Raw genomic sequence first — 25136 nt, forward strand, 5'->3', positions numbered from 1 at the left:
ATCCCAGGCCAACAGTGCACTCCATGGTAGCCTTTGCACAGTCCTGGTTTATCCAAAATATCTTGAGGTCTTTATGCAAACCGCGGTCCATCTTTCTAAGACTCTTTCAGCCTATCAGGGCACCATCTTGCCTCATGCCACATCTCAGCAGCAGCTCCTGGAACCATGTGCAATTCATGACCACTCCTCACATTTTTCATGCTTCTGAAACCCAATACCAGGTGTGTAGGACACAGCCATATTCTTAATAAGCAGGTTCCGTCTCCAATCAACTCTTTCCAAAAGTGTTTGCATTTCTATGATAGTCTTTCCTCAGGCATCCTTTCCATGGTCCTTTAAGATTGCTAATGTGTTTGACAATAGCAGCTTTAGTAAGCTAAAGCCAGTCTCTGTGCCAGTAAATTTAACTTGCTTAAAGTTTTCCAGCTTAAAATCTTAAGTCTCTCAGTCCAATATCTCTAGCCAAGCACACCAGTCCATTACAAATTCAACCTTAATCAAACCCTCTGGGCCTGGGCAGCAGGACGCAGCCAGCCCTATGCCAGTAGCCCAGTTCCAACAGAGTCCTCTGCAGTCTTTCCTTCCCCTTAGAAAGCTCATAAGCCAAGCCTCGAAATTCAATGCTGTCTGCATTTAGCATTCTCAGACTCTCATCAGAACAGTCCATAAAACTTGGCTTACCACTCCAGAAGACATCTTCAGCTGCAAGCACCAAGTCCATGCCTATTCCTCCAAAACAAAAGTTCCAAAAGATCAACATCCACATGGCTAGGTACATCTCACCCCACTCCTGGTACCAAGTTCTGTAGCAGACAGCTTCAGGTTCACTGAGATGAATTTCCAGACCAGGTACAATTATGGGGAAGGGATTTATTGAAGCTTATAGATCCAGGGGAAGTTCCATAATGGCAGAAGAAGCTGGCTTGCCTTCACAGGCCCATGCAGACAGAGAGTAGCACAAGCCTAAAGGTCAAAAGCCACAGCACACTTCAGGAACTCCAGCTAGGCACACTTTGCATATCTTTAGATTGAAATCGGAAACCCCTCACCACAACTTAAGATTCATCCAGTGACATTGCCTCCAGCCAGGTAGCCAGCAGATGCAAACTACAAACAAACATCTGAATATATTGGGGGCCATTTATTCTATTCAAACCACCACAGTAAGAATTTAGAAATTAGTGTTAAAGCCAAGAAGAGGAAGATAAAAACATAAGCAAGAATAGCTTCAAAATGGTTTTGTTTCCAAGGCTGTCAATGATAACAACATAGTAACAAAGAAGAATAAACTCCAAAAGAAAGAAGGGTACAATAATGATTACAATTACAATTGTGGGAAACAGGAATCATGGGTAAATGATGTACCCCTTCCTCCTCAAGTGTAGCAGAAAAAGATTCAGGTCATTTTGAGGAACTGTCTCTGATATACAAATTACTGTTCTTATTTATTTATTTATTTTTTGAGGTAGGGTTTCAGTCTAGTTCAGACTGACTTGGAATTCACTATGTAGTCTTAGGGTGGCCTTGAACTCACAGTGACCTCCTACCTCTGCCTCCTGAATGCTGGAATTAAAGGCGTGAGCTATCACGCCTGGCTTCTTCTCTTTTAAATACATATATTCTGCTGAAATCAAAGTTCTGCTTTCAAAGTTGGATCTGCTCTGCCTCACCTCACATGTGAGTCCGTTATACATTTTTTTTTCCTGGTCTTATTAGGAAAAAGCTTGTGTGGAAATGTTTTACCCTTTAGTTAGCTCAGACTGGAGGGAGAGACATCAGGCACTACAGGAAACAGAAGATGAAGAATGGCAAGTGTAGCTCACGTGATTAGAATACAACCTGGGTGATGTGGTATAGGCAGATGGCATCTAGCGCCTCCCACATAGAAGGGTCCAATAAATATTTGATGAAAGAGTAAAAAAGGACAATTACGAATGTTAGAAGAAACTGTTCCAGAGTTGATGGGTACAGCAAAGCAGGTAATAAAAATAGCTGCTGTTTACCGAGTCCTAGTCACATACCAAGCACTGTTCTAGGTGTTTTAATGCCATACTTAATTTGTAAAATACCTCTCGAGGCTAGATATTTTCCCCAATTTACTCATCAGGAAAACCAAATCTCGGAGACATAAGTGTCTTGTTCTAGATCTCTCAGGTCGTAGCTGGTGGAAGGGAACCTGGAATTCAGGACTGACTGTAGCACCGCCAGCCAGCCGAGAGCCCGGGCTTCCAGGTCCGCTCTAGCGAGGGGTCTGACCCGGCTGCTGTTTCCGCTGCCTTCGGCAGCCCCTCATTTTCGTCTCGTGTGCTGTCAGTTTGTTTCTGTCTCCCTCCATTGCCATCTGCAAGTCAACCTCGGCGGTGCAGCTGGAGTCATTACCCTTGGCTGAGAAACTGCTGCCCTAGGGGAAAAAGAAATCTCTTTTGCTCCCACAAACTCATTCACCACCTGAATGCCAATAAATTGCATATTTATAACTCTAGCCAGATTCGGAGCCTCCACAAGAATGTTTCCAGCCCAGTAAACAATACCAGTACCCACCCAGTGCCTGTGACTTCCTCACTGTAATAACACACCAGTCACAAGCCCAGCAGCGCTGCTCCTGGGCCTCTGTCCCGGCACTCTTCCCTCCTAGGGGCTACCAGCCTGGTGGATCTCTAAAAGCAGGCCGGGTAAGACCTTCCAACCATTTATATGATGTCCGCTGTTTCCCTTTTCCTTTCCACACATACTACGTTGCTTAAATTCTTTTTTTTTAAAAAAATTATTTATTTATTTGAGAGCGACAGAGAGAGAAAGAGGCAGAGAGAGAGAGAGAAAGTGAGAGAGAGAGAGAGAGAGAATGGGCGCCCCAGGGCCTACAGCCACTGCAAATGAACTCCAGATGCGTGCACCCCCTTGTGCATCTGGCTTATGTGGGTCCTGGGGAATCAATGCTTGAACAGGGGCCCTTAGGCTTCACAGGCAAGTGCTTAACCGCTAAGCCATCTCTCCAGCCCCATTGTCTAAATTCTTATGCACACTTTCCAGTAGCATTTTCTAGCTCTGACATAGAATACAGTTATAGTCTATTTTGTATCATAGTAAAATTGATAGAATTTGTTTTATTTTTATGTTGTTATATTACTGTGATTTGTAATCAATGCCATCTTAGGCTTAATGAGATATGATAATAGACAATGTTATCTTTCTGGATATACTACTTTTATGCATAGAAGCTTCAGAAATTTGCATTATCCTGAGAATAAAGTTCAATAATCTTCATATATTCGCAGAGGTCTTGCATATCCTGCCCCATGCTTACCTCGGGAAATCATCTTGTGCTGTTCTCTACTTGTCTGTACTTCAGCTACACCCATCCAACAAGTCCTTACTGGGTGACACCATGTCAGCCACAATGACATAGCGGTGATGCAAACAAATCTATAGAGCTCCGAGCTCACTGTACCGACCGTATGAAAGATGTCCCAGCCCGTCTTGAATCTGCCATGTTGTTTCTCAGCTTTGGACCCCTGCCTTGCTACTTCTTCTCTGGGGAAGAGCCCCTCCTTGGCCCTTGACCTACTTGCGTGCTCATCCTCCTTCAGGGTTTATTTTGCACGGCCCTTCCTCCCACCCACTCCATAGCCCTCGAGGCTCCTGCGCGGCTGCTCAGGCCCTGCCAGCGCCGGCGCTCTCGGCCTCTGGCTTCTCACTCCACACCGTCAGGACGCGCACGGTTGAGTGGCACCCGCTCCTCGTGTTCAGTCCAGCCATGACTCCAGTGTTGGAGCCCCATGGCATCTCTTCTCCAATGTTCATGAAATGAATCGTAATAGAATTAGAGACATACGTTCAAAGTTTATCCACCATAAGATACTGTGAATTTTCTTCCATTCGAATATATTGCTTAAAAAAATCATTATGCAAAGAAGGACTGGACTATGGGTTACACGAGGATTTGTAGGTTGACAGATGAAAAGAAACTGCACGATCGCTTTCAAGCCACTCAGAACAGCCATTGATAGTCAATAGCATCCTATTTTCTTCCTTTAAGTGATGTGATAATGCTCTAGTGTATCATAGTTTTAAACAGATCCAAATCTGCATAGGAGTTCTGATTTTCTCACAGGTTAAATCAGACTCCTGCTTTCCTGGGTTTAATGGCTGTGTTCTCTTTCTTTGCACTTTGGCTTGAGAATGTGCTGCCTTTGCACCATCAGGGTTAGTGGATTATGTTAACAAAGTGGTTGTAGATCCCAGTGCAGGCTGGGAGTTCACCTCGCGTGCAGACGTGCCTTGCTGTTTTGAAGACATGACTCCAGTTATACTCTTTTAGAGCAGAGCGTGGTGGCGCACACCTTTAATCCCAGCACTTGGGAGGCAAAGGTAGGAGGATCACCGTGAGTTCGAGTCCACCCTGAGACTCCATAGCGAATTCCAGGTCAGCCTGGGCTAGAGTGAGACCCTACCTCCAAAAAACAAAAATCTTCTTTTAGAATCTTGTGCTTTAGTAGAGTGCAAAACAATCTTTACTGTTTTTTCTTTGCTCTAGATATACAGTTTTTTTTATTTAGTTCATTATGCAATTGTATGCTTCAAGTAATTGCCTCTGCATTTCTATTAGCATAATCTTCCTCCATGTTAGCAAAGGAAAATTTGAGAAATAGTAAAAAAGAAAAACTTTACCCTTAAAATCCTTTACAATAAGCCAAGAAAGACTGACAACTTTGGGGTTTTGAGTTGTTGCATTTTAGTTCTCTCCTGTTTTTAGTAATATCTCCCCAAATCCATAAGTGAGAGGGCTACAGAATTTAAAATATGACAACCTATAGCAACAAACTACCTCAACATAGGCACAATCAAAAGGAAAATTCTTATAACTGCATTCATATTCAAAGATCTTGTGATATAAGCCAACCCCTGTGGGGGTATTATTTTCCAACATAACAGGCTGACATTATATAATTACACACTGCTGGGTACTGAAATAGCTTACAGTCACACGCACAACACAGGATTGTGCAGGTTCACATTTATCCACACAGTTTTAGAGAATTGTTTCTAGCTATGCATTACATACTTTAGCAAAGATTTGGTGATTTATTTAATATCAATATTAGGTTTTGACATTAATGTCTTAGCAAGCATAGGGAGGCGTGGTTCTTAGATGCATTCGCACTCCCTAATGGGGCCCAGGTTGGGGCTCTTCTCCCTGTTCCGCGCTCAGTTTGCTAAACAGACGTCTCATACCTTTATGCATATCTGAGTATTCAATTTGTACTTCCAGTCTTCTTTTTTTTTTTAACCTCTATGTTTGATGATGACATTGCTTATTTTTAAGATAAATTCTCTTTTGTCTCCAGTCTGCCACATCCCACCTCCAGATTATACATCTATTACAGAAGCAATGAGGTTTTATTTATTTATTTATTTATTTTTGGTTTTTTGAGGTAAGGTCTCACTCTCTAGCCCAGGCTAACCTTGAATTCACTAGGTAGTCTCAGGGTGGCCTCGAACTCACAGTGACTCTTCTACCTCTGCCTCCCAAGTGCTAGGATTATAGGCGTGCACTACCACGCCTGACTTTTCCACAGTTCTTAATGCTATATTTCCTCTTCCTTGATCTCTGGGTTTCAACCAAATTTTATCTTTCACATTGAAATGTAGTCTCATGGACATTTAGTTTCCACATGCCATTGCTGTTGGAATTTTCATTTCTTCTGGGTTGGTCGGTTGGGTGGTCTTGAGTTTCCTTCCTATCTTATGATGTAGGAATAACCTATACTTTCGCATTTCTCCTTTATCCATTTGTCTTTTCTAAAATGGACGACATGATTTTATATGTCACCCTCTTCCTAGGAGCAAGTGTTCTTGTGACACTGGTGGGAAGATAGTATAGGGAATAGGAAACGACCCTTTTCACCACCAGATGAACACACCACCACCACCACCACCACCACAAACCCAAAGAAACAAAAGAAAGCAACAAGTCAATCTACTGATTAATCGTCCAATAACAGAATAGGCTGTTCCAATGAAGGGAGGTTTAAGTGGCTGCATACCAATCAACAGAAATGAACAAGGCTTTTCCTGGTAGTGGTGAGGAGCCAAAGGTCCGGGACTTTACTTGGTTACCAGCCCTGTCATATCTCCTTGTTAGATCTCCCCACCTTTCTTTATATCGCTATGCACTAAAGGCCTACATGCTAGGATGCAAGATGAAAGTCCCATCACTTCTCTAATCCTCTGCAGGGGCCTAATGATAACTACAGTAGATTTTGAATAAATTGGAATAGTAACATACAAAAGAAATTCAGGTAGCCCCCCTTGTTTGCTTGCTGTTTTAATAAGTGATATATTTAAATAACTATTTTAACCAAATATTTAATAAATAATCGTGATGAGGGGCATCTTTTCTGGCCATTAAAATTTTCTGGGTTATCTTGAGGTTTGTGACAAAAGTCATTATGTTTCAGCAGAAATAAACTGGGAAATCTTGTTATCAGTGGAAAAGTAGAAATAAGTGAAAATAAGCATCAAGTAAAAACCCGCATGCAAATCTGCTGGAAGCACAGGGTAGCTCTCTCATCACATTGGTTTCCTCTCATCAAAGCTGCTCTTCACACCCTTTATTGCCTCTTTGGGGTGTTGGCGTTCATGAATAAAAATATTACTTCGAAAACAAAACAAAACTTTCTTTGCTCTAATTAGGCAAAATGAAAGCCTTCTGTCACAATTTGTATTATTAAAATTTTGACATTTTCTAATGGCATAAGAGAAATTCTATTTTTAAAAAAGTTCTATATTAGAGAAGTGATTGAAAACATTTCCAAGTTCTGGTGATGCTTGAATTTTTGTAATTATTATTTGATACCCCAAATCATGGTGTCATCTAATGGTTTTGGTAGTCCCTCGTTCTATTTTAAATAGTAATCAATCTCTAGCGGGGTATTCAATCCAGAGTAATGTTACTAGTGATGAAAAAAATTGAAAGAAAATTGTCATGAGAAGTTACAATGTAATAGAAACAGTCTTTTCTATGCAAGGGAATCTTGAACATGGGCAGTCAAGGAGATTTTCCTATATCCAAAGTACTTGAAAGAATTCTTTCACCTGAGGCTTCATGGACAGGAAAGAACCTTAGAGAATGACTGAACGAAATCCAAGAACAAGGAACTGTGAAGGACATAGAATGGAGTTCTGACCCAGTTGTCAACAGTTATTTCTCATTAAGGAATGAGTGCTGAGTCAATGTGGCAAGAGTCATTACCTCTATTGTGTGTTTTTTCTTTTATAATTTACTACTTTATATATTTAAATATATATTACATTTTCCTGGTATATTTATTTTTTTGCATCAGGGCTTTTACTAAACTTTTAAATTTATTTATGTATTTATTTGAGAGAGAGGGAGAGAGAGAGAGAGAGACAGACAGACAGACAGACAGACAGACAGAATAGGCGTGCCAGAGCCTCCAGACACTGCACTCAAACTCCAGATGTATGTACCCCACTGTGCCTCTGGCTTACGTGGGTCCTGGGGAATTGAACCTGAGTCCTTTGGCTTTGCAGGCAAATGCCTTAACTGCTAAGCCACTTCTCCATTCCTTTTTAAAAAAACTTTTTAAAATTTAATTTATTTTTTTATTTTATTAAACTTTTTGAAATATTCAAGTACAATTGCTGAACGTTTTTTCTCAGACATCCTTTTTCCTGAAATATTTTCTATTTAATTTCTAAAGGCATGACTGTTTCACGTTGCAGCTCTGATTTGTTCTATCCAAACCGTTCTGGGCTTGTGTTTGCTCTTCACACGGTTACTGAGCGCCTGTGTGAAGCAGGCACCGTGCTAGATGCTGTGAATGAAATGCCTTCCACAGCTCAAGGAAATTTGCATGCTAGTTAGGAATATAGACAAACCAAAGAAATAATGACCATGTAGTAAAATCCTGGGACTGGGATAAATCAAGAACGATGTGGGGATGTATGGCTTTGAGTCTAGTCTTCCCAGGTCAATAAGGGCTTCCTTGAAAAGCAGCAGAGGAATTGAACCCTGAAGCATAAGTAAAATCCAGCCAGAAGGGCTTAGCAGTTAACGCACTTGCCTGCAAAACCAAAGGACATAGGTTTGACTCCCCAGGACCCACGTAAGCCAGATGCACAAGGGGGTGCACGCATCTGGATTTTGCTTGCAGTGGCTGGAGGCCCTGACACCCATTTTCTCTCTCTTCCTACCTGCCTATTTCTGTATCTCTCTCTCTCAAGTAAATAAATAAAAATAAAATACTTAAAAAAAAAAATCTAGCCAGATGGAGCAGAAAGGGAGTGGAAAAGTTCTTCCTGAGCAATAGGTAGTTTCCAGACACTTCTGTGTGTGTGGGGGGGTGGGGGGTGGGGTTGGGGGGTGGAGCTGGGATAGGGCACAGGCTGCACCCACGACTCATGCCCGCTTCTAGCCCAGCACTCATACCTTAAACTGACTAGATTTTTTCCTTCTTCATGAGAGACGGGCGTAGGCCGTAGTATGGAGGTATGTGTTAGCGTCTCATGTCTGACTACCCCTCGAGTAGACTTAGATACACTGGTGGGGGGGATGGAGGGGGGCGAGGGAGTGCGGGAGATTCCGTAAAGTGAATGCAAACTCAACATCAATTTGTCTGTTGGTCTATTTATTAATAAATTGCTCAAAATAAAGGGAAATTTGGAGGGGATGTAGCTGCCAACAGGATGGTTTGGGCTGAAAGTAACAATGGGAATAAAACATAAGTTGGTTAAACAGTTATAAAATTTACCTCAAAAAATTTCTAGGTTGGCTTCCTGTCATACTGTTGCTGGTGGGGAGTCTCTAGGGACCCAGGTTCTTTCTGCCTGAGCTCTGCCTTGCTCAATATCAGCTTCACAATTGCTATTTCTCCTTATGGTGAATTGGTTGACTGTCAGTAATATATGTTTCATTTTTTTTTTCTGATCTCTTCCTTTATCTTTTAAATTTTTAAGCTGACAAATAGAACATTATATACATTTATGGGACACAATGTGATCTTTTAGTATATGTTAACATTTGGGAATGATTAAATCAATATAATACACATATCAATTGTCTCTTATAGTTAGCTTTTTGTGTTGAGTACATTTGAAATTTAATTGTTCAATATTTTTATTTGTTTCTTTGCAAGGCGGATGGATGGATACATCAGGGCTTCTTGCATCTGGCTTTATGTGTGTACTGGAGAATTAGACCTGGGCTGACAGGCTTTGAAAGCAAATACCTTTGATTGCTTAGATATCTCCCCAATCCTGAAATTTAAATTTTAAGCAGTTTTGATATATAAACTATATTGGTATTGTAGCCTCTGTCCTATGACTAGATCACCAATGCTTAGACTTCAATCAATGCGTCCATTGCCCTATGTAACCCTCATTCCAAGCCTCTGGTTGCGAGCATTGTTCTCTGCTTCATGAGGGACTCTTGGAGAGTCTACATATGTGTGAGATCATGTGGGGGGTGGGGGGTGGTGGTGGGCGTCCAGGCAACCGTGGACCAGGGTCTTGAATGGCCGTGAGTACTACGGGGATTGGTTAGTTCACAGGTCCCGCTGATGCCTAATGGGCATGTGGTGACGTCAAGGGTGAGCGGGACAGGGTCACAGGGTCTAAGTGGCGGGGAAAGGTACGGGGTGTGGGTGGCAGGGAGATTGGCTGTGCAAGGCTGCTGGCTGACACCTCATTAACATCAGTAGCATATAGGGACATGCCGGGCAAGTGGCAAGAAGTCCCAAGGCTCTGGGGAAAGCAGAGCCTAAGTCTTATCAGGACGTCCTGGTGTCCCGGGCCGGGGAGGGAGCGTCCCTCAGCCGTGCCTGGCAGTTCAGGCCAGCTTTAGTCCTCAGTGGCCCGGACCCTTACCTGTGCCCAACAAATGTCAAATGGTGCAGTAGTTTGTATGATCCTCACAGATTCCGGTGTTTGATTAAAGCTTATCTTCAGCCTCCTGGCTGGGGGAGGTGTCACTGGTGGGTGGGTGGGTGGGTGGGGGGGCCCTGGGGTCCAGCCCTAAGGCATGTCTTGGCAGGAATCTGATTTCCAGCCAAAGGGTGTGGACAGTAGTCTGAGCTCTGCTGGGTCCCTTCTGTTTGCTGCTGGTTCTTGCTTGCTGCTTTTGGGCTGTTAATGGTTGTTTCTCTCTGCTTAGATGTATGCAAACAGCTTTTGTTCACCACTGATGGACCCTTACCCTGGATCTGTGAGCATGAAATAAATCCCTTCTCCCTCTAAACTGCGCCTGGTTTGGGTGTTCATGCCAGCAGGTGAAGCTGACTGTAACCAGGGCGTTTGCCACGCATGCTGACGTGTTAATGTCAGACTAAAAGCAGTGTCTTGACACAGAAAAACCTTCCACACATCCTGGGGGGAAAGGGCATGGTTCTCGTGGATTCCAGCCCTTTAAACTATGTGTGGGTTGGAAGTTAGGGTGAGATGGAGTAAATGCCCAGTTGTAGGGACCATTGTTTTATCTTCCCTTTCTTTCCGGAAGTGCACTTACGCATTTCTATGTTGGTTTCTGTGGTCGACATGTACCATAGAGTAGAGAGAAATTGTAGGCACTTATTTTGCTATAAAAAGTATTTTTAGATGTTTTGTGGGCTGTGTATCAGTTACTATATAACCTAGAATTAGGAAGGAATGTGCAAAATATATTTAGTAACCGTTGATAATATTTTAAGAGCATTTGATTCTGACACATGGTATATCATTTATAGATGCAGGTTACATCATCAAAAGGATACATGTTGGGAAGCTTACAAAAAATATCCTTAACAAAAATACTTTCTTGAAGCATGGACTGAGGAATATTCCCTCACAGTAAAAAAAAAAAAACAAAAAAAACCCAAAAAACTCTGTGATAACTCAGATATTTTTCTTTACTGTTTATTTTCTTTTGTAACTCCTGCATAAGTGGAGTTTGGAGGTTTCTCATGACAAATAGATGACCACACCAGAAGAGATGGATGTCAATTGGGTGTTTGACCCTGATTTTTTATTCAGCACTCTTCTTTCCCTCTGGCCACACAGAGAAGAGTGACTTGTTTGCCAGAGGCTGGACAAATATAAACATATTCCCGTATGGAAGGGGGAGAGGGCAACTGCATAAGCAAGTGCATAAGGCCTGTTTTGCAAGTTCCAGGCAGTCTTTGATGGGCACAAGGAGAATCACAGAACAATATTAACAGTTGAAATATTTTTTTCAAAGCATTCTATATATATCACCTCATGTAACAGAGTAACCCTACCTTGAAAGAAGCTTGATAATAGAACCATTTTATGATTAAGAACTCAAGACAGGGCTTAACAGTTAAGGCACTTGCCTGTAAAGCCAAAGGACCCTGATTTGATTCCTTCGGACCCACCTAAGCCAAATGCACAGAGTGGCGCATACGTCTGGGGTTCATTTGTAGCAGCTGGAGGCCCTGGCACACCCATTCTCACTCTCTCTCTCTTTCTCAAATAAATAAATAAAATTAAAAAAAAAAAAGAACTCAAGACACAGACAAACTAATAAAAGTAGGTTCAGGGACTCAAACTCTTTATCTTTCTTCCATGTGTGGTTTCAACCAAAATATTTTACTCTCTCCTCTTTTTTGTATGAAAGAGAAACACACACACACACACACACACACACACACACATAATAGGAAAAAAAGCGTAGTGGAAAAGCAATAATAAAACTCCCTGCTATGCTAAAACACATCAGTTTATAAGGAAAATACATTTGCTGGATTAGGGGCCCTTGCAAGGTAACAGTTATGGATTGATAGAAATGGAATGATAAATATTGTTAAAGATCCTTTGAAATACATTATTTGCATTTTCATGTTTCATTCTCGTGCCAGGTGGGGGTTCACGTATCCAGCAGTCGTCTAGACTACTAGCTCCCTTGGCTCATTTACTACCCTTGACTTCCAAGCTCGTACCCTCCACCTCCACCTGACCCCACGCACCTCTCTCCTGAGGATGTGGGACCTCTCACTGCTTGTGACGCCTCTTCTCAAGGCAGGGGATACCATTAGTGGGCCTCCACATCTTTCCGAAGCCCTGTCAAGTCATTAAGATGGACTATGTTTGGAAAGCTAAGGAGACAGGGTGTTGCTGAGAGCGTTGAAATCACCTGGGTCACGTGATGGCCATGCATTCCTGGACCACCCCCAGACCCAGTGTTGGGAACCCCATGATTGACACAGCGCTGTCCTGCAAAATCCCAGCTCTAGGCAGCTATTGAGTTTGCCGCTGGAGTGACTGTTAATGTGGTTTTGCACTTTCTGAGCACAACATAGAAATCTAAGCACAGTATAGTTTGTGACAGCTGCTGATAACATCTAGAAGACAGTTTAATTTGTCGGGACTTCAGCAGCAAAGGATAAGCCGAAAGCAAACAGGCTGAACCACTACCCTCGCCTATTGATGAATATTAATACATGAAACACCCCAAGGAGCTAGCAGGGGCCTAGTTAGCAAATTTTCCAGTGTCTCCCAACAATGGGTCTACGGCATGACTGTGTTTGCTGCAGACACTAAAGAACAACCCACATGGGGCCGGTGGAGGGTGAAGATTCCTAACAGCACCACGAGTCACTCACAAAATGCCTGTCATTTGGAAGTTTGAAAGCATTTCAGAACTGTCCTCATGACACCCAAGTGGGCAATAAAGAAAAACCGACAGTTTAGATTCTGAAGGACGGTGAAGGAGCTGAGGTCGTTGTCTTGGTCTCCACACGGAAGCTGTGCTTCTCCGCGGCACTGGACTGTATCATTGCCCCCAAACAATCTTTTTCTGGCTCTGTATAAATTACCTGCCTGGCGAAAGAAGACTGAAGTTGGGAGCAAAAAATACCCTTCTGTGGGTGTAATTGTATTCACGGGCAACTAGGACCTTGGCCGTCTTCCATGATGCCTGGTGCCATCCGAACTTTGCAGTTCAGAGTTGTCCACAAACCGGAGGCTGGGCAAGCTGCACTGGAGAGCTACGGAGGCGGGTAAATAGGCACTTCAAAGGATTTGACCCAAAAATTCCTAGAGGGACCATGATGCGTGAGAGGGAACATTTTCTCAGCGTTCTCTTCTTTTTCTTACTCTCCCTAGTGACTGTCTCTGGCCTTCCTTGCTCTGCGGCCTCTTTGCAGGGAAGAGAGACGAGAACGTGTCAAATACAGATGAGATGTTGATTAGCTAGGCCAGCTCAAAAGTTTGTTTGTGGTAATCTTTTTCTTTTTTTTTAAATTTATTTGCAAGGAGAGAGAGAGAGAGCGAGAGAGAGAGGGAGAGAGAGACACAGATACAGCGAGAATGGGAGCGCTAGGGCCTCTATTCACGAGCAAACCAACTCCAGTTGTATGTGCCCCTGTGCATCTGGCTTATGTGGGTCCTGGGGAAGTGAACCTGTGTCCTTTGGCTTCACAGGCAAATGCCTTAACCGCTAAACCATTTCTCCAGCCCTGTTTGTGGAACTCTTATCAAACATTTTCTTTTTCCATGCAGGGTTTCACTCTAGCCCAGGCTGACCTGGAACTCACTCTGTAGCCCCAGGCTGGCCTTGAACTCATAGCAGTCCTCCTACCTCAAGCTCCCAAGTGCTCAGTTTAAAGGCCTGTGTCACCACGCCTGGCTTCTTACAAAACATTTGTGGAAAAATTTAAAGTTATTGTGCTTAGTAACTGGGTGGATTGAAGTTATGAATAAGCAGAAGGTACGAGCAATGAAAAGTTAGCCCAAGAGGCAGACAAGGTGTATCACATACAGTGTGAGTTGTTGGCTTGGTGCTTTCAGATTTTGAGATCAATTATGCAATTATAGCAACTTTACTAGAGAAATATTGTTAAATAAATTTGTAGCAAATGGTCATTATTATTATTATTATTATTTTACTTTTTATTGAGGTCTGTTTCTCTGCTAGTGAGAATCATGGTGTGTGGAGACCTGATGAGGACGGGTGACGGGGCTGCCGTGGATCAGCACTGCCACGGTCGCGATGGGAGCGTCTCCAAAGCTCCACACCTCACTTCCTGCCTCTTCCCTGTCACTCCCTCCATAGTTTCATAATTTATTCACTTGTTTTCTTTCCAATTGTCTGAGTGTAAATACACCGGGTCTAGCCTCTGTCCACACAGAATACAGAGAGGGTACAACTGTCCCAAACAGCTAAGGGCCCTTCCACATCTATATGATTCCACATATGGTCACAGATGCTTGACTAGCTTTTTATAACTGCCAGTGTTATAATAATTTTTTTTTTAATCATAATCTACTGAAGGTTGCTGGATAAAATAAAATAAGAACAAAGGCAATAACTTCAAATTAATATGGCAGAATTCTAAATTCCAACAGACACAGTGAAAGCAGTAACCAAAATACCACTTTGGCACAGCCTTCAATAAAGGAGGAGATAACCAAACCTACAGACCTAATGACACTTAAGCCGAGAAGAATGGCATGGGGTCGAGCAGCGGCAGAGGGTGGCAGGTCTCGTGGGAATGGACTGAGAGTAAGAGTGGCTGGCAGACGCTGTGATGGTTTTGTGTCAACTTGATCTGCTTAGGAATCCATATACATTGCTCATAAGTGAGTCTCTGAGGTTGCTTCCAGGAAGGATTAACTAAAGGAGCTCTGGGAAGGAAAGTATCCACTCTTCCCACCGGGATGCTGGTGCTGCTTGCTGCTTTCCAGTGTGGACTGAAGACCAGCGTGGACTGAAGAGCAGTGTGGACTGAAGACCAGCGTGGACTGAAGAGCAGTGTGGACTGAAGACCAGCGTGGACTGAAGAGCAGTGTGGACTGAGGACCAGTGTGGACTGAAGAGCAGTGTGGACTGAAGACCAGCGTGGACTGAAGAGCAGTGTGGACTGAAGACCAGTGTGGACTGAAGAGCAGTGTGGACTGAAGACCAGCGTGGACTGAAGAGCAGTGTGGACTGAAGACCAGCGTGGACTGAAGACCAGCGTGGACTGAAGACCAGTGTGAACTGAAGAGCAGTGTGGACTGAAGAGCAGTGTGGACTGAAGACCAGCGTGGACTGAAGACCAGCGTGGACTGAAGACCAGTGTGGACTGAAGACCAGCGTGGACTGAAGAGCAGTGTGGACTGAAGACCAGCGTGGACTGAAGAGCAGTGTGGACTGAAGACCAGTGTGGACTGAAGACCAGTGTGGACTGAAGACCAGTGTGGACTGAAGACCAGCGTGGACTGAAGAGCAGTGTGGACTGAAGACCAGTGTGGACTGAAGACCAGCGTGGACTGAAGAGCAGTGTGGACTGAAGACCAGCGTGGACTGAAGAGCAGTGTGGACTGAAGACCAGCGTGGACTGAAGACCAGTGTGGACTGAAGACCAGTGTGGACTGAAGACCAGTGTGGACTGAAGACCAGCGTGGACTGAAGAGCAGTGTGGACTGAAGACCAGCGTGGACTGAAGAGCAGTGTGGACTGAAGACCAGTGTGAACTGAAGAGCAGTGTGGACTGAAGACCAGTGTGGACTGAAGACCAGCGTGGACTGAAGAGCAGTGTGGACTGAAGACCAGCGTGGACTGAAGAGCAGTGTGGACTGAAGACCAGCGTGGACTGAAGACCAGTGTGGACTGAAGACCAGTGTGGACTGAAGACCAGTGTGGACTGAAGACCAGCGTGGACTGAAGACCAGTGTGGACTGAAGACCAGTGTGGACTGAAGACCAGCGTGGACTGAAGAGCAGTGTGGACTGAAGACCAGCGTGGACTGAAGAGCAGTGTGGACTGAAGACCAGCGTGGACTGAAGACCAGCGTGGACTGAAGAGCAGTGTGGACTGAAGACCAGCGTGGACTGAAGACCAGTGTGGACTGAAGACCAGTGTGGACTGAAGAGCAGTGTGGACTGAAGACCAGCGTGGACTGAAGACCAGTGGATCTCCAGGAAGCCTCCAGGCCTTCAGCGCTGGACTGGAACTGCTGAGGCCTCCAGCCTCATGCACTAAGCAGCTACCGGTTCCTTGACTCTCTGCCCTGGAGACTGCTACTGTTGTACTGCGGTAAACTAATTCAATGCATTCCCTTTTAATACAATTCATTCTATTGCTTCTGTTCCTCAAGAGAACCCCGACTAATACAGACACAGAGCACGAAGACTATCAGTGAACACTCAGCCCCTAGGATAAGGAGCCCCGTGCCGACGAGAACGGATGTGGGTAGGACTGCGAAGCGGCGGGGAGAGCAGTAATGCATGCAGCAGTAATGCAGCAGCAGCGTGAGAACTACTGTGGGAGGGGCAAGGAGAGAACACAATGCCAGTGGCATAGGTTGATACAATACCTATCACCGAATGTAGTGCAACAGGAATTGTATATTTGGTCCTTCCCTGGTTCCCAGACTATCTGGCATCTTGAGTCATAGCGTTTTTCATAGCCAAGGAGAATACTGGTAGCTTAGACTAAGATCAAGACATACTCGGAAGGTTGGAACTTACAGCTGCAGGGGAGCAGAGCTGTAGGTTGAGCTCCCATGAGCAAGGCGCGATGGATCACAGCTGCCCAGCGGAAACTTCATGCAAGTTTTCAATAACACAGTTTAGTTGGTGAACACAGTGGGGTGCTGGGCAGTGGACTGCCAGAGAAGCCCGATCTCTCCACGGCCTGGTGCTCACCAATTAGGTTAAATGGGTTGGCCAGGGAGCCCTAGGGATCCACTGTGTCTCCCCACGTCTAGAGCTGGGATTACAGGGGTACACTACCACGCCCCTTATATCCTTTGCTTATGTATTTCTTTTTATTGAGAATTGTCATCCGTGAACATATTGTAACGTGATCATAATCCTTTCCCAGCACCTTCATTTGTCCCCCTTCTTCCAGTCCCATCCCCAAACCCTTTCTTCTGTTCTTCTTTCAGCTAGTTTCTTTCCTACTTTGATGTCATTCGCCAAACCCTCCATCACCCATGTTCCCATGCTGTTGTGCTCAGCATTGTTACTCAGCTCCTCATGCTTGCAAGGCAAACGCTGCCTATGGAATGATCTCCGAACCCCAAGGAAGCTCATTGAACTATAACCAAGCAACAATGTGCTCACATCCAAAGGGGTCATAAGGAAAGAGTTCAAAAATGAAAGAAAATTCCCTGGAAAAATGGCTACCACAGGAAGAGGAAACAAAAATAAAACCAGCAGGACATGGCGTCACACGCCTTTAATCCCAGCACTCAGGAGGCAGAGGTAGGAGGATCGCCGTGAGTTCGAGGCCACCCTGAGACTCCATAGTGAATACCAGATCAGCCTGAGCTAGAGTGAGACCCTACCTCGAAAAACAAAAAAACTAAAAAACAAACCAAAACAACAACAAAAAAACTAAAACCAACCAAACAAAGGTGCTAAAAATATTCTTGTAAAGAAATCGTTTCTTTCTCTTCTTTTCCCCTTCTCTCTTCCCCCTCTTTTTCTTCCTCCCCAGAATTCAGGAAATAAATGAAAGGAAAAGACAAAATTCCTTCAGAAATGCAGATTCGTGTGTGTGTGTGTGTTTACGTGTGGTCATGCGCAGGTGCAGATGTGTGAGGTCTTGGCCGTGGGTGTGCATGTGTGCTCTCTGCACGGAGGGTGTGCGTGTGTGCGGTCCCAGAAGTGAACGCTGGGTGTCTTCCTCAGTCGCTCTCCTCTTTGTTACAGGGATGTGAGCAGCTCTTCCTGCATTAGCATTTCCAACTTCTTGGTCTCTTATTTAATGAATTGAACGAGCACACACCATCAGGAGAGTAGTAGGACGTTTTATCTAAAGAAGCAGTGCAGGAATACAAGACCAGGGAGAAGTAGGCTGCTTGAGCTAGAGAGCCCGAGGCAGCAGTCGCCGCTCTCAACTCCTTTGCATGGGGTCTGGGAGGAGGAGGAGGAGGAGGAGGAGTTGGTTGCTAGGTTAGTCAGTCTACTTTGATTGACAGGCTCGGGTTATGTAAGCATTTGTTCACTCTGCATGTTCTTTTCCATGAGGCCTCTGATTTTTAATAATTAACTCCTAGAAAAGGGGAGTTACTAAGAGGTGTCGACAGGAGGAGAGCCCTATTTCAGTTTGTTGTGGGCTGTGCACGTTGTTCCATGCAGGTAGGGGTCCCAGGTCTCCAAGTTCCTTGTTAGGGAAGAGGCGTGTGCTTCACTTCAGCCCAGTCCAACCCAGGCTGCTAAACTCTCCCTATGCCTGTTGCCTCAACCTTTTTAGTTGAGACAGCATCTCTGATTGAATTTCAAGCTCACCGATTCAGCTTATCTAGCTCACCAGCTTGACCCGGGCACCTGCCATCTCTCCTTCAAGACTGCTGTGGTCTGCAGGTGCACGTGAGCAGGACTGATCAGTATTTATATTTATAACTGTGCAGGATGGAAATTCGGGCCCGCACTCCACTTACCGAGCCATTATCCCAGCCCTTTTGATCTATCGTTTGAATCAGGGTCACCTGTAGCCCAGGCTGGCTTCGAACTCACTGTGTAGCTGAGGCTGACATTTCACTGTGGATCTTCTTGCCTCCGCCTCTTCAGTGCTGGGACTGCAGATGTTCGTTACTGTGTCAGACACGCAAATTAAACTGAAAAAAATGCACAAGAGACACTATATGCTGTAAGATATACATTAAGTATATCAGAAATCAAGTGAAAAATGAGAAAGAAGGCAATTAGCTATCTCCCAAAATGCAAGAAGAAGAGAATTAATTGTCAAAAATTTAAAGTTTAAATTCAAATTAAGATAGTTCAAGGAGGGCTGGAGAGATGGCTTAGTGGTTAAGCACTTGCCTGTGAAGCCTAAGGACCCCGGTTTGAGGCTCGGTTCCCCAGGACCCACATTAGCCAGATGCACAAGGGGGCACATGTGTCTGGAGTTTGTTTTGCAGTGGCTGGAGGCCCTGGCGTGCCCATTTTATCTCTCTCTCTCTGCCTCTTTCTCTCTCTGTCTCTTTCAAATAAATAAATAAACATAAAACAAAAAAAATTTAAAAAAAGATAGCTCAAGGAGATATCTCAAAAGAAAATAATCTTGACTCTGTGCTTGGAAATGGCTGTCCTATACCTAGGAAAATTAATTTAGAATTAGTATTAAGACAAAATGAAAGGAAGTAATAAAGCTATTGATCTTTATTTTAATAATATTATTTATTTACTTATATGCATGTGTGCATTAGGGTCCCTTCCCACAGCAAATGAATGGCCTTTTGGCTTTGGGAAGCTGGAGAATTGAATCTCTCCTGGCAGGCTCTGCAAACAAGCTCCTTTAACCAGGCATTTCTTCTGCCCTGAGCTTTAAAGAATAAAATAGAATAAACTTATCTAGTTGTCAGGAAAAAAACAAAACAAAACACACACACACAAAAAAAAAACACAAGCAAAAGACATCAAGCAGAGAAAGATGAATTCTCTCTCTTTCGGCTACAGCTGGGTATCTATCTTCATGCCATGAAACATCAACTCATGGTTCTCTAGCCTTCAGATTTTGGGACACACCAGGCTGGTTCTTAGACCTTCAGGCTCAGAATGAATTACACACTACTGGCCTGCCGGGTGTCCAGCTTGCAGACAGTAGATCGTGGGACTTCTCAGCTTCTCTGATCTAACAAGTCAGTTTTGAGAAATCTCATGTATGTATACCTGCATTTTTATTTTCTTTTTAATTTTTTTATTTGCAAGAAGGAAGAGACGGGGGGGGGGGGGGAGAAAGAATGCTAAGGCTTCTAGCTGCTGCAAACAAACACCAGATGCATATGCCACTCTGTGCATCCAGATATGTGTGGATACTGGAGAACTGAACCCAGGTTGTTAGGCTTTTCAGGTGAATGCCTTAAGTGCTGAGCCATATCTCCAGTCCTATATCTGTATTTTTTTAAATCACTATCTCTTTATGCATCATTCATATGCAATATAGCATTTATCTGGAGATCCCTAATTAATGCAAAATTTACAAATCTTTTTTTATTAATTAGTTTTGTACTCAGCAAATACAGTCAATTTGGTACCATTGTTAATTTACAAATCTTAAAAATTGAGAAGAAAAAGACTATAGACCCAACAGAAAAAATGAACAAAGGACATGAACATACACAACACAGAAAAAGAACTACATACTTAAAAAAATTTTTTTTGTTTATTTTTATTTATTTATTTGAGAGCAACAGAGAGAGAAAGAGGCAGAGAGAGAGAGAGAGAGAAGAGAGAAGAGAGAATGGACATGCCAGAGACTCCAGCCACTGCAAAGGAACCCCAGATGTGTGCGCCCCCTTGTGTATCTGGCTAACGTGGGTCCTGGGGAATTGAGCCTTGAACCGGGATCCTGAGGTTACACAGGCAAGCACTTAACTGCTAAGCCATTTCTCTAGCCCAAGAACTACATACTTTGCATAGATGTAATGGGCACAAGGTTCAGTGTTACTCAAAGTAAGTAGAAGATAGTTAAAAGTACAGTCTTTTTGCAACTATAGAGAGTGGGTTGGGACATTCATTTAGAGACTTGTTATAATATGGCACAAAAGGGCTAAAATTCTGTGACTCTTCTATAGTTTTAAAATTAAAAAAATATTTAGAGAGTGACATACATACACACACACCCATACACACAGAGAGAGGGAGAGAGAGAGAGAGAAAGAGAGAGAGAGAGAGAGAGAGAGAGAGGGAATTGGTGCACCAGGGCCTCAGCCACTGAAATTGAATTCCAGACGCTTGCGCCACCTAGTGGGCATGTGAGACCTTGTGCTTGTCTCATCTTTGTGCGTCTGGCTAATGTGGGATCTGGAGAGTCAAACATGGGTCCTTAGGCTTTGCAGGCAAGCGCCTTAACTGATAAGCCATCTCTCCAACCCCACAGCTTTTTTTGAACTTTGTCAATTTTAGGATCTACAGGTACATTTTGAAGTGAGTGATACACTTGTCTTCTTAGGCTTGTCCTTGAAAGCAAGATAGCTTTCATAGGCGTGCTCACCGTCTGGGTGAATCTGGAGACCACAGTGGGAATTGTTCAGACACTTTTTCCTGTGTCAGAGCTGGAGCCATGTGCAAGCGTTTAGGCTTCATCTTGGCCTGCTAATACAGAAGGCACCAAATGCAAAAGATGCTGACAGACCCTTGCTACTCTATTTGATTGTGCCGAGCAAACACGGCCTTGAACAGGTGGGGATCTGCAGTGTCTTCCACTATGTGCCTTTGCACTGCAGCTCAGAGCCAAACTTACCAACTGTAACACAGACAACCAGGGACAAGTAGATGGGTGGCTCGTTAATTCAATTCTGTGCGCTCTGCAAACACAAGTAATCCACTTGCTGGGAGTAGGTGAAGCTGTCTGTCTGACTGTCCATCTTTGCTTGGTATTAGCCATTCCCATGTGCACAACAGTCTGGCTCCTGAGCTGTTTCCACAGATGTAACTTAGCTTATCCCACAGCCAGGAACACCTTCTGTGATGTATTGATGCCCAAGGTCCTGTACCCTGAAATATAAGGCCCGATGTGAGCCGAGAAAAATCTTATCTCACGCCCTCAGGTGCTGGCCCAGGCAGCCTCTCTTGTCTCTGTTCCACTTTTTTTTTTTTCCTCAAGGAAATTCCAGTTTTAGAAATTCTTGGAACATTAGCTCCAATTTCTCATATGAAAATAGCCCAGCATTCATATGATTTTCCAAGTTTGGGGTAGTACTCCTAAATGATACCATGAGAGAGTTTCCTGTAGTAAAAACCTTTTCAGATCGGGCCGTGCTTCACATGCATTTGTAGGACTTTCAGAAACTGTACATGTGCAGGTTGCATCCCCGAAGACTCTAGGTTCATTTCAATTTTTTTATCTTTGATACCAGTACAATACCTGGTGTCTTTTTGGTAATTCTGAGTCTTACTTTTGGCTATTCCATGAGCAATCATTAGACTTGTCACACATCCTCAAGCACAAGGAAAACAATAGGTAATAGATACGTTTCAATAAAAAATCAGAGTTGAAAAGGGAATTTATCATTAAAGAAAATATCTGTAGATCTAGACCCATTCTTTCACAGTATTTCAGTGTTTTATTTCTTTGGAGCCAAAGCTTCTTAAACATCAATACTTCATATTTTAATAACAAAGGATCTGGGTTTAGTGGTTATTTTATTGTTTATTTGCAAGAGGGGAGAGAGAGAAACAGAGAGAGAGAGAGAGAGAGGGAGGGGGAGAGAGACAGAGAGAGAGAGAGACAGAGAGAGAGAGGGAGAGGGAGAGGGAGAGGGAGGAGGAGCATGCCAGCAAACCAGCTCTGTATGCATGCACCACTTTGTGCACCTGGTTTTGGCTTCAGTTGAGTATTGGAGCATTGAACCTGCGATGTCAAGAAAGCACCTTTAACTGCTGAGCCATCTCCCTAGCCCAATGTTTAACATTTTAAAATCTCACTTCATAACCATTAAATTCCAGATTCTAAGGTCATTTGTATGAAGAAGTATGCTTTTTCTTTCAGTGAAGAAATAAACTGGCACATGGCGTATACAAAGATGGAATATAGTCTCTGGACAGCAGCATGTGTTCATCAGCAAAGAATCCCTCTTGCTAAGGATATTTCTGTCTTTTATGGATTGATGCTTTGGTGGGCCAGCATAATTGCTCAGTAAAGTATCTTTGTCATTTCATAATTATTTGAAAAAAATTTTAAATTTGTAAAAGCCCCCAGGTGTGGTTCCTTATGCCTTTAATTCCAGCACCTGCGAGGCTGCTGTAGGAGGGTTTTCATTAGCCTGAGGTCAGTCTAGGCTGCAGAGCGAGTTCCAGGTCAGCCTATACTGGAATTAGGCCCCCACCTCAAACCTCCACCTTCAAAAATGTAAGAGCTAGTGTAGTGGCTCCTGTCTTTAATCCCCAATACTTAGTAAGTTGAGGAAGGAGAGTTACTGTGAGTTCAAGGCCATCTTGGTTTGCATGGGAAACTCTAGGCCAGTCTTGCTACAGAGTAAGATTCTATCTCAAACAAACAAACAAGCAAACCAAAAATAGAGATAAAATATTGAATTGGCAATAACACAACAAATTGCACATGTGCATTGGAATTGCACATGATTGTGCAATTAATTGCAAAGAAAATTGGTTAATGTAAAAATATAATTTTAAGACCTTGTCCTGGAAAATTTCATAAGATTCTATTTTACTCTGCTAAATATTCTTATTACTGTTGTGAAAATGGAAACCAAGGTTATAACATTGCAATTAATTTAAGCTTAGATTTACTAAGTATATTAAAAATAAGATCAATGCTTATTGGACTAAACCAATTAATTAAAAATTTCAGGTATTAATGGATAAAGTTCTATGGGTATTAAGGTAATGTTGAAGATTAAAGAAAGGATGGTGTTGAAAAGACTTCAACATTCTGGACAACCAGATGAAAACACTGCCGTGGGACCCCCGAGGTGCTCCACTTCAGGCTGAGCTCGTGGAGGCCTGTGTCACCCGCACTTAGCTTATGCTCACACTGTGCTCAGCCATGGCTTTCTCACTCTGAGCAGAAGAGTGACATGGGAGGGTGTCGGAGGGAACCCAGATGGTAAGAGCTGCAGTCAGGTTCGCAGGGCTGGTAGAAATCACCCAACTAAGAGCAGCTTGAGGAAAACAAAACGGGTTTATTTTGGCTTATAGACTCAGGGAGAAGCTCCATGATGGCATGGGGAAAATGATGGCATGAGCACAGGGTGGACATCACTTCCTGACCAACATCAAGTGGACAATAGGAACAGGAGGGTGTGCCAAACACTGGCAAGGGGAAACTGGCTATAACGCCCATAAGCCCGCCCCCAACAATACACCGCCTCCAGTAGGAGTTAATTCCCAAATCTCCATCAGCTGGGAACCTAGCATTCAGAACACCTAAGTTTATGGAGGAACACCTGAATCAAACCACCACATTTCACCCCTGCCCCCATAAACTAATAACTGTCCATGATAGAAAATATAAAGCATTAAGTCCAACTTTCAAAGTCCCCACATTTTTTATTAATCCTAATGATGTGTAAACATCCCCATACTCCAAGGTCTTTTAACTGAGCCATAATACCAAAAAATCCTCCCCAAATCCATAATGGCACAGAATAAAAATTCACACTGCTAAAGATGGAATTGTGCATAGCAAAGATACATTCAGCCAATACAAGATTTAAAACAACCAGGGCAAACATCAAACTCTGTAGGTTCAAGTCCAATAAATCTAGCAAGTGACAAATCTCCAAGTCTAATAGTTCTAACCAGCAACAAGTCTCTGGAATTCCAAATCCACCCCTCCAGCTAGGCTACTCGCAGTCCTGGAGAACTTCATCTGGAGCTGGCAGCTTTCCTTAGCAGCGATCTCGTGGTCCTGGCATCTCTAGTGGGTCTCCACTGCAATCCTCATGGCTCCATCAGGTCTCCATGCAGGCAATCCTGCTTCACACTGCCCATGGCCATTTCCAAAACATAAGACCGTGTTGCAAACTCAATGCCCTCTCTTTCCTGCATTTCTTATACTCCACAATACCAGGTAGGCTGCCAATTTGTTAATCCAGGGAGGAATAAAGCAGATTTTGAAGAAAAGGACACTCCTTGAGCACTTAGGCACATTCAAAAGAGTCGACATTCTTCCTGTTGCCCCAGTGCAGGTCAGCTGGCCCAACCTCAAAGGCTGTATAATCTCAATTGCAGCTGAACAGGCAGCAGTTTCGGCCTAAAGCTTTCTTTCGTGTCCTCTGCTCACACCAGTTCATTGGTATGCAAAGCAACCCTGCACAACTTCTCAGGACACGGTCATGACAGCGAGCTTTTCACACAAACTGCTAGCCCAGTCCAAGCAAAGCTCTTTCTCACCTCATAAGCCAAATCTCATAGTCCATAGTGCTTACTGCATTCAGGTCTTTCAACTCTGACCAGAATAGTCCATCAAGCTGTACTTACAGCACTGCAAGGCATCTCTTAGGTCAGGGTTTCAAATCCTTCTACGTTCTTCTTGAAAATCAGCTCCAAAAGGCCAAAGCCACACAGTCAGGGGTCTAGCAGCAATCCCACTCCTCTGGTACCAACTATTACTGTTGCAGTCAGGTTCTCATTGCTGGCAGAAATCACCTGACTAAGAGCAGCTTGAGGAAAACAAAAAGGTTTATTTTGGCATGTAGACACAGGGGGGAAGCTCCATGACGACA

The sequence above is a fragment of the Jaculus jaculus genome, chromosome 14 (assembly GCF_020740685.1).
Source record: "Jaculus jaculus isolate mJacJac1 chromosome 14, mJacJac1.mat.Y.cur, whole genome shotgun sequence".
Lineage (NCBI taxonomy): Eukaryota > Metazoa > Chordata > Mammalia > Rodentia > Dipodidae > Jaculus > Jaculus jaculus.